Raw genomic sequence first — 10,375 nt, 5'->3', positions numbered from 1 at the left:
ACAAGAAGTCAATTTCTCTTGAAAAAAGGAAGAAAGAAAAAAAGTCTTTCCTAAAAATATGAATGCAAGACTCAGCATTGTTGCGTGGTAGCCACTAGTTAACCAGTGGTATAGGTTTGGTAGTCCAAAGGTGGTTTGCAGGTCATTATTTTCAAAACAGAAGACACACAAATGGACCACTCTCTGAGTGACAAATGCTCTTAGCCAAATAGCTTCAACTACCAAAATCCTCCAACCGGTGATGAACATTTGCAACCTGAACCACCTACCTTCTTTTCTAACCTCCAAAAACTCATGGTAGTCTTTATTTCAAAATCTTGACGACCCTAAACATTGTGTTATATGGTCATGTAGATATTAGCTTCCAATGTCCCATAGACTTTTACACTTTAGACTTTTACATTTGCAGTACACTATTGGTTGAAGAGAGGTTTGTATGGAATGGATTTGAATATGCAAACATGAAGACTGTCTAAAAGTCATCTGAAGGTAGTTAGGAAGTGACAGGCATTTTCTTTATGGAAGTAATCTTGGGAAAACAGAAGGACTAGTGGAAACCAGGGACTTGATCAGAAGGCATCAGGGTCAAGGGTTTTATCTTAAATGCAGGTCACAACATACATTTTGAAATGTAAAAACTGTTATTTTTATTTAAGAAAAAAGTCAGGAATGACTAACTTTCAAGGAAAACGAGCTTATATCTAATAAACTGTTCTTGAATAAGGTCTCCAGTGTATCTTAGTGAAAATATTTGTTGTGTGATGCTGTCAAGTTAAGTAAAGTAGGAGTTTGTATACTGAGTAAATGTTGGTCACACACTTGAATGCATGACTTTTCAGAATATGGTCTAGAATGTTTTTGAATTAACACTAGTTGCTCATTGTCCTCATAACTGTAAATAATTAGTGTCAAGTCACATTTTATTCAAGACAATAAAAGTTTCTCCACACCCAAGTAAAACATTTTTATTGGTTTTTGACCTATCTCAAACTGGAATATTGTAAAATAAAATCTTTGAAACTGTATTACCAGACAAGACGTTGGCAAATGTGAAACTCCAGCTCAGGATGGCATGCTGCTATTTGCATACAGATTTTCAACAGCCCTTATATGCATCTATATTTTTGAAAGCTTGATCTTAAACTTATGCAGACAAGGCTTAGGCACCCAAAAGTGTTTCCCTGAGTACACACAAGTGGGACTTTTGAGAGGGTTTATGTGTTTGTATACATCATAGCTATAATTTCCCAATTAATAGAAGTACAATAAACCTATTTTCCCTTTATAGCAAGGAAAGAGGGACCTACACAGATTCTGGACATGGTTTAATATTAAATTGCCTTTCAGTGTTTGGCAGATAAAATATTGAAAAGCTGGAATGTATTTAGAGCAAGAGCTAGGTTTGTTAGTATGGCATTATCTTCCACAAAATCTTTTGGTTTTTCACAATGTAATGGATAATTCATTTCTGGAAGAAATTTCCCTTGGATCTTCCAGCTTTTATATGAGGAGATTCCTCAAAGGGTGTGGTAAAGTGATATTTACCTATATGTATCCTTTTGGACGTGTGATTCTTCCAAAGAGACCAGGAAAAAGGAGGAAGGGTTCTCCGAAGTGATGCATCTACACTATTCAGTTCTCAATGAAGGATTCTCTTTGCTATGTCAGCAGAGCTTCCTGAGACACTCATGGAGTTACTGCTGAACATCCCACATTTGAGCTTCTCTACACTCTGGCTAATGGGTGCCCTGGAACTGCTAACGTGTCTGGTGAGTGCTGAGCCCATAGGCATTTGATATGGAGCTGTGTGCTATCAGGGGGCAGGAACTGGCAGGGACTTCCTGCCATTCTTGAAAATAATTTATGCTTCTATATTCCATTTAGGCTCCAGATTAGTTGCATATAATACCATTAGGTCCCGAAAATGACTTTAATGATCATTAGTGCTGGCCCCCGTGGTTATCAAATTTCACTGTACACTCCTGTGGAATGCTGTATAACTTTAACTTTTATATATAAAGTTGTTTAAAAAGATAAATATGTCGACTAACTCAAGTTTTGTGGAAAACTTTTCCTTTCCATTAGAACTACTTTCAGTGTCTATCAAAACTGAGATAGGCAAACCCTGGGACATTTCATTTACCAAAGTTGGTTACTCTTGTGTTAATATTTGCCAGTGGTCCACTAGGTGTGCTACAGTGTACCTTGCTAACCAGTAGATTATATTGCAGATGTTCAAACTGCATAACAGAAGGGAATTAGCTCTGGGAGGGGATGATTCTGAGGAAATCTCAATTTGACAATGTTCAAAGCTAGGTTGGAAATCTTGATAGAAATAAAATGTAACTAAAATGAAAATTTCTAGACATAACTAATGAGGTAATGCTGACTTAGAAATACCAAAGAAATATGTTTGCTCTGTAGCCCAGGTCACACCAGAAATAAATGCATATGAGTATTACAGTGTGATGGGGTATTTTTAGTACATATTGCTGTGATACATGCATTGTTGAGAACTGGCTTTTCAAAGGCTTTCTGATCTCCAGTTCTGATAAAAGCAAATTTTCCTGATAGTGGCACATGAGTGAACAAGAATTAGGTTGGCTATCAGTAAATGGCTAATCTGTTATTCCTAAATATATATGGCATGTTGTCATTTTTTATCATTTTTGAAAATGTTTACTCGGCAGGATGTACGATATTGGAATTCAAGATTTGATTAGAAATCATTGGAAAATGCATTTAAGGAACATTCCTGAAGAACACTGTCAAACAAAAGTGAGGTAAAGAAACTTATAGGCTAGTTTTGTTACAACAGCAGCTCAGAACTCTGTTTTGATGTCTGTGTGTGGGATATTTTCTCTCAAAATTTACAACCATTGGTGTAGCTCCATTTGGATTGCATATGGGAATATTACTGCTTCACCAGCCAAGTTAGACAGGCCCAAATATGGTGTTGTGCACATCTGCTTATTTGTTATATGGAACATTAGGAAACCCAAACTGGGCTCTGCAAACCCATTCACCATCTGGAAATGAATGGTAAAATTCCCTGTGTGTGACGAGAAACCAAACTGGGTCTTGCTGTATAAATTTTAGATGGACTATGTGAGCCTAAAGCATCAAAAGTGTTAACTTGACCATGTCACTGTACAATATAAAATAGTGTTAAACAAAGTTAATACACAGAAATCTCATCCTGCTTTGTACTATGGCAAACACACCATTAAACATCCTTTTAATGTAAAATATTATGTAAGGTTTTCATAGGCTTTAAGGCCAGAAGGAACCATCATGATCATCTAGTTTGATCTCTGAACCTTGCCCATCCACTCCTGTAAAAGACCCTTAACCTCTGGCTGAGTTACTGAAGTCCTCAAATCATGATTTAAAGACTTTGTTACAGAGAATCCACCGTTTACACTTGTTTAAAGCTGCAAGTGACCTGTATCCTATGCTGTAGAAGAAGGCCAAAAATCCTGAGGGTCTCTGCCAATCTGACCTTGTAAGAATTCCTTCCCTACCCTAAATATAGTGATCAGTTGGACCCTGAACATTTTGGCAAGATCCACCAGCCAGACATCTGGTAAAGAATTCTGTCATAACTCAGAGCCCACCCCATCTAGTGTCTCATCACCAGCCATTGGGAGGTATTTACTACTAGCAGTCACAGATGGGCTACGTGCCATTTGTAGGCAGTTTTATTATACCATCCTCTCCATAAACTTATCAAGCTCAGTCTTGAAACAAGTTTTTTTTTTTTTTTTTTTTGCCCCACTTGTCCTTTTGGAAGGCAGTTTCAGAACTTGATTCTTCTGATAGTTTGAAACCTTCATCTAATTTCAAGCCTAAACTTGTTGATGGCACGTTTATATCCATTTGTTCTTGTGTTAACACTATTGCTAAATAACTCCTCTCCCTCCCTGGTATTTATCCCTTTGATGTATAGGGCAATCATCTCTCTTCTCAGCCTTTCTTTGGTTAGGCTAAACAAGCCAAGCTCTTTGAGTCTGCTCTCATAAAGTAGGTTTCCAATCCTTTGAGCATCCTAGTATCCCTTCTCTGCACCTGTTCCGGTTTGAATTCATCTTTCTTAAACATGGTAGACCAGAATTGCACACAGTATTCTAGATGAGGTCTCACCAGTGACTTTTATAATGGTACTAACATCATCCCTTGTTATCTTTCCCTTTAGCTGGAAAGAGTTTTTAGAAATAAACCCTTTTCTTTAACACTCTTTCAGATGGTAATATCTGTCCTTTTAGGGGACAAGAGGAAAAAACTTAGCTGAGATGGGCCGAGCTGTTGGTGATAAGGCCTAATCCCATTTCCTAGGAGATAAAACAAGACAAACACTCACAAGAGGGGAAAGAAAAGAACAGCAAAGATAGTAAATGCAGCTTCTGTATCTGTTTTGGCTTCTACTTGCAACCCCTCTGCTGAAGAAATACAGTTACAGCACATGGTCTGGTCAGCTACTCTGAGAGTTGGCAAACTTGTACCAGCATCAGCCTATTTAGAGCATTGCATGTGGTTGTCCTTCTGGTCACAGGCTTACAGCAATGTTGGAAAATATACAGTCCTGGCTGGCTAAACCAGATGATTATTTAACAGAAGGCAAAAAGGTTACCGGGGGGAAGGGGGAAGAGGAGAAAAAGGACACAGCCAGAGAAGAGGTCATCTGGCTCCCTCTCTCTGGTCCAGTCTGATCAGGACATCTCTCAGGATCGGGATGAAGAACATCCCGGAGACAGTGGATGGTGGCAGCCATGATGCTGAAGCTAACTCCTTCCTTTTCTTTTAGTCGGCCAGTGATAGTATCTGTCCATATTCACCCCACCCTCCTGAATCTTTCTTATTTTAAAGACCCCCAAAGGGGAATGATAGGTGGAATAACCCAGCCTCTCATTGTATGGTCTACCAATGAGACCTGATTTTTGACACACCAGTTTTGGGTCATTGATTTTCAATTCCACAATTTTCTAGTTTACCAGACATGATCCTAACACAGTTCTTGAATCATATCAGCAGGTGTCTTGGTTCTGCCTCCCTTTTGAACCTTTATCCCATCAACATTTATTGTTATTGGTAGGGCTGTCAAGCGATTAAAAAAAATGAATGACACTGTTAAACATAGAATACCATTTATTTAAATATTGCATTGACTTGTACAGGAGCAGGGTGAGGGAGGTGTCTTGCTGCTGTGTCTGGTAGTGGGCTCGCCAGATTCACTTCCTTTTATTGAGCTAGGTGGGTTCCCTTCAGTTAAGCGAGCCCTTGTTCGCAATGGAGGGTTGATTTTTACCTCAGGGACTCGGCATGCATTGGGGAAGGAGAGGCTGGTGCAGGGAGGCTGAGCTTGCCAGGCCCCTGTTCTCTATGGGGTACTCCCGGCGCGAGGAACCAGCTGGGGTCAATGGGGCATGACGAGGGGCGGGGTCAGTTCCTGGAGTGAGGGGCCTCCTGGGGGCAATGGGGTACAGCGCAGGGAGGAGGCAGTCCCCAGATTGAGAGGCTAGCCACCAGCAATAGGGGACAGCTGGAGGCGGGAGGGAAGCCACTTCTCTCCTCTCCTCTCCTCTTTTTCTGCCCTCTGGAGCCAGATTCAGTTACTGTGCCTGACCAGACACTGTCAGGTCCCTCCACAGCAGATGTCTCCCTACCCACCCAGAGGTATGTGATTAACACTGTTAAAAAAATTAATTTGTTAATTTTGTTTTCAGTTAATTGCAGGTGTAAAATGCAATTAATTGACAGCTCTAGTTATAGGGTTTTGTGACGTTTTGTGAACTTTCACTCGCTTTTTACAGTTGAACACACAATTAGGGTAAATTTGGCCAAATTATCACAACAGTCCTTAGCTGGTAATCAAGTTCCAATTACTATTAAAAGGCCAAATCTTACTTAAATGTTTACGTTGCCTTCAATGGAATTACTTAGGTGAGCAATGCAAAAGGTATTTAGCTAATGTGTCTTAACTAAAACAGGAACACAGAAAACAATACTGTTGTGCTATTTGCGTGAAAGAAGGGGCAGGAGGTTCCTGAAGTGAGAACCACATGGTGAATACAGAAGCTGTATCCAGAAAGACTGACTTCAGTGCAGTAGGGTTTTTATGACACAAGTACTGTTATTTGGAATAGAACCTATCAAATAGGATTGTTTTACACAAACCGAATTCATAGATTCATAACACTGGGACTGTTGCATTTAAACAGTAATTGCAGCATGTCATAATACTCATAGTGAGGGTAACTGGACGGATTAAAATGTCAGATTTTTGCAGCTGCTTGAGTTTTGGTAATTCATATTACTCTTGTGTTAACAAAAATGTTGTTTGTTGCTAGATTCATTCACTGCATATAGCCTGCACTACAGTAGGATTTTACTTTGGTATAGCTATGTTTCTTAGGGGTGTGAAAAATCCACACCCCCTGAGACACGTAGCTATTCTGCCCTAATCCCCAGTGTAGATAGCACTAGGTTGATGGAAGAATTCTTCTATTGACTAGCTACCACCACTTGGGGAGGAGGTTTACCTATACCGATGGGCGAACTCCTTCTGTCGGCACAGGGAGTGGCCGCACTGAAGGGCTCAGTGGTGCAGCTGTGCTGCTGTAGTGCTTTAAGTATGGACAAGCCCTATGTGTGTTAAAACTGTTAGGTTTGCATCTAAAGAAATAATTCCTCTCGACCCCCAAATCACATACAACATTTCCTTGACCCCATGGGTCTTGTACCACTTTAGAAAGCAGGTTGGAGTAGCAGTTAGAACATTCTGAACACAATATAAACTTTTGACACTGCTGGAGGAATGGGGAAAAACAAGGTAAAGGTTAAGCAGGACAGAAATAATAGTCTTTGTTCTCCAGAAACCTGATTCTGCAAACACTTTTAACTATGGCAAACCTTACTCCCATTAATAGTCCCATTGACCTTATGGGATTATTCATGTAAATAAAGTTAACTTTCATGCTTAAGGTTTCACAGAATTAGGCCCTAAAATGGCTCCATCTGTTCTTTGTCTTTACTTCCCTTTTAGTTAGAAGGTTGAGCCCTTTGCCCAGTGTAATAAAGCTAACTGTAGTCCTCTCGACCAGTCACTGCTGATTGAGTTTCTTCTCTCATACTGGATTTATACATATAAATGAATTCATATTTTTAACAAATGTAGTTGGACATATGTCTCAGAAGAAATTATGGTCTGGCTCCTGCTTTCTGAGACAAAGGAGGCTGAATCAATTACTAAACAGTTACCTAAAATAAGACACACACTCCTCCCCAGATCTCAAATATAGGTATACATTAATGGCAGGATAGACTGAATCCAGGCCCCTGAACATTTTGGGGGAGATCAGGTTGACAAGAAGATATGATACAGTTTAACATTCTGTTACATTTCCCTCCATTTTACATTTCTACCATGTACACTGTCAGGCTATCTTTACAATTCAGTATGGATCAGTCTGTTAAGTACCTCTGAATCACACTGGTTTTCTAATTACATGTCCCAAATGCATACAACTTGGTCATCTGGCTATCTATTAGTTGCAACAATGGTCTCTGGTCAGTATGGAATTTTTGAATCTTCTCTGTTCTGCAATTGCCATCTGTGGAGTTTGCTCTGTTGATCGTACTTTCTGTGGAATGAACTGTATATGTTGATGGCTTCTGTTGAAAACTCCACTCTTGGTCTCAATTATATGTGAGCTGAGTGATTAATTCTTTTTCTTTTTGACAGCTGGAATTTTCTATACTTTTTCTCCATCCAGTTTAACACAAACATGGTCACCAGGTTCTTGACCCAGCAGTTCTGAGTGTGTATTGTAAATATGTTTGTAGCCTCTTTTTGTCTGATATAGTTACTCTTAGTGTCTGGTCACTTTGGAGATAGAGTCTTTTCCAATGTCATTCCATCAGGAGTTGTGCTGGACTATATCCAGCAGTCACTGACAATATTGATTTGTAGATCAGAAGAGCAAGAAAGGGAACTTCCTGCTTTAGGATTTTCTTGATTGTCTGTAGAGCTCTCTCAGGCTCTTCATTCATGTGTGGGTAATGTGGACTGCTAGTAATATGATCAAAATCTTATTTCATTCAGAATTACTTAAATTCTGCTGTAGTGAATTGTGGTCCGTTTTCTGTCACTAGTTCAGGAATACCAAAATGAACAATAGTGACCTTCAATTTTTCAATAACACTGAAACATGTTATGTCTTTCAAGTATATTATTTCTATATACCTGGAAAAGTAGTCCACTATGGCCACGTAATGTTTTCTGTGTTTTCATAAATCTGCAGCTAATCTCTTCCACGGTCTGTCTGGTAGAGGTATTTTGTACACTATATGGTTCAGTATTGTCTCTTGAGGTTATTTGTACTGGATCCTTTCAATTGTTCAGTATCACCTAATTCTTCATTTGAGTCCTTCTACCTTTCTCACTGGACTCATCATGACTGCTATGCTGCAGCTGAGAAGGTTGTTGGTCCCTGAACACATGCACTCTGACTGCAGAGCTTTTGTCTTTGTAAATTGCTTCTGAACCAGTTCATTCAGTTCAGAATACCTTCAGGGCTAATCAGAGCTGTGACAGGTGACTTTCAGGTCTGGGAGGGGTTGAAGTTGATTGTGATATGACTGTCGCATCTGTTCCGGAGTCAATTTTAAAGTCAAGAGTCCTTGTATGAATATTGAGTTTCACTCTCCAGGCAGGCTCTGTGTCAACATATGTGAAGGTCCCAGAAATAATGGCTCTTGGCTTTCTGTAATCAAGGTTCTCTATCTCACTTTAATTGCAGCCCGAAATGAATAGGGAGGTAGTGTGGACACCTGAGTATAATTATCGTTGCCATGCCATTGTGGAGCACTCAGAAGCAGGCAGCAATTCTCTGGGAGTGTGTATTTTCCTCAGTTATACCAACTACCTACAGCCTTTCTCTTAGTTTTTAGTAAAACTGTTTTACATTTTTTGAACCAAAGTTTAGGATTGAAAAATGGTGTTTTTTTTAAAAAAACATTTTTTTTCCAAAAACAATTTAGTTTTTTTCTTCTAGAACTTTGCTTTGATTGGTTGTATTAGTTACATAAGGTTGTTTGTGGTTCTTGTGGTCACCCAAAAATAAACTACTGTAGATTCCAAAATTGAAAAACTTTTGAAATTTAGTCTAATTTTGAAAAATGAACTTCCATGGATTTTATTTTAAAGTGTGTCTATTCAAAATGTGCACAACTACACAATCTTTGAAATCTGAGTTATTTTTAAAAGATTTTTGGCCAGCTCCAATATTTAGCACACAATGAATAGATCATATAGGATACAGTATTTAATCTCAATACAAATGGAGGAAGGCCATTTTTAAATGAAGCATAGATCAAGACTAACATATTTTAAAGAAGTATAGCTATAACAAGTAATGGCTGAAATCAGCAATATTTATACAACTGGTAAAAATACTACTGTACTATTATAATCTTTTTCCCACTCCCTCAGAATAAACCAAGATGGAAATTTTTTTGGATTATCCATTTGGACCTTGGAATTTAGCATGAACATAAATATGCTATAAACCGTATTCCCAGCTGTGAGGCTTTCCACGGTACCCAGTATTGAGAGGCACCTCAGGCCGGCTCTAGCTCAGGGGTTCCTTCCCAGTTTCAATATGTTGGGAGGCACCTCACAACCACATGCCCTTAGGGTGAGGAAGCTTTCTTCGTCCCTGCCAGGGGTCAGCTCCTTGATTCCACAACCCGGGGCAACACAAGCTCTCCTCAATCTACGCTGGCTCTGCTGTCCTTCATGCAGGTTAGTGAGACATGCTCCAAACCTGAGTCCATTGAACCATCTCCCTGCTGTTTACACTGCTGCTGTTTAACTGAGAGTTCAGGTCCAAGACTTTCTGTAGCAAGTGAGGGAAGGAATGATTTTTGTCAATTGTCAGAAAAATAAATGTATTGTTTTGGCTTAGATGTGTGTTTCTTCCAGTCCTACTGAAGAATTTGGCAATCTTTAGATTGGTTACTGAAATTTGAAATTCAGCAGAGAGGGGAAGAAAACAGAGGGAAAGAGACCATTATCAATAAATGTAGCTGCGAGGATGGCAATGCTATCTGGTGCTTTTTTTTTTTTTTTTTTTTAAGTGGGGGATAAATCAATTTAAAGTTTATGGTGCCAAATTCTTTTGTAGGACACAGAGGATTAATCCTGTGAAATGGTATGAATTTGACAAGGATAACATTTGACAAGCAAATCTGACAAGGATAACATTCTCTAGATTCTAGCATGTCAGTGTGCGCTTCAGTGAGTAAGGTCTTGGTCACTTTCAGTCTGCTGCTCAGAAAATGCATTCTTCGCAGTCTCTTACTAAGATCAGAAAGA

General features: G+C 39.2%; 1 long non-coding RNA gene across 1 annotated transcript; it reads left to right on the top strand.

Moving 5' to 3' along the window:
• Positions 1–1,667: 1,667 nt before the first annotated feature.
• Positions 1,668–9,910, top strand: LOC137146246 (uncharacterized). Its single transcript, XR_010917867.1, has 3 exons — positions 1,668–1,769; positions 2,691–2,783; positions 9,491–9,910. It is a non-coding gene; the product is annotated as an uncharacterized lncRNA (long non-coding RNA).
• The last annotated feature ends 465 nt before the right edge of the window (positions 9,911–10,375 follow it).

The sequence above is a fragment of the Emydura macquarii genome, unplaced genomic scaffold (genome assembly GCF_026122565.2).
Source record: "Emydura macquarii macquarii isolate MOO-44397 ecotype Brisbane River unplaced genomic scaffold, CSIRO-AGI_Emac_v2 contig_431, whole genome shotgun sequence".
Classification (NCBI taxonomy): Eukaryota; Metazoa; Chordata; order Testudines; family Chelidae; genus Emydura; species Emydura macquarii.
This window is presented reverse-complemented; position numbering and strand designations above follow the sequence as displayed.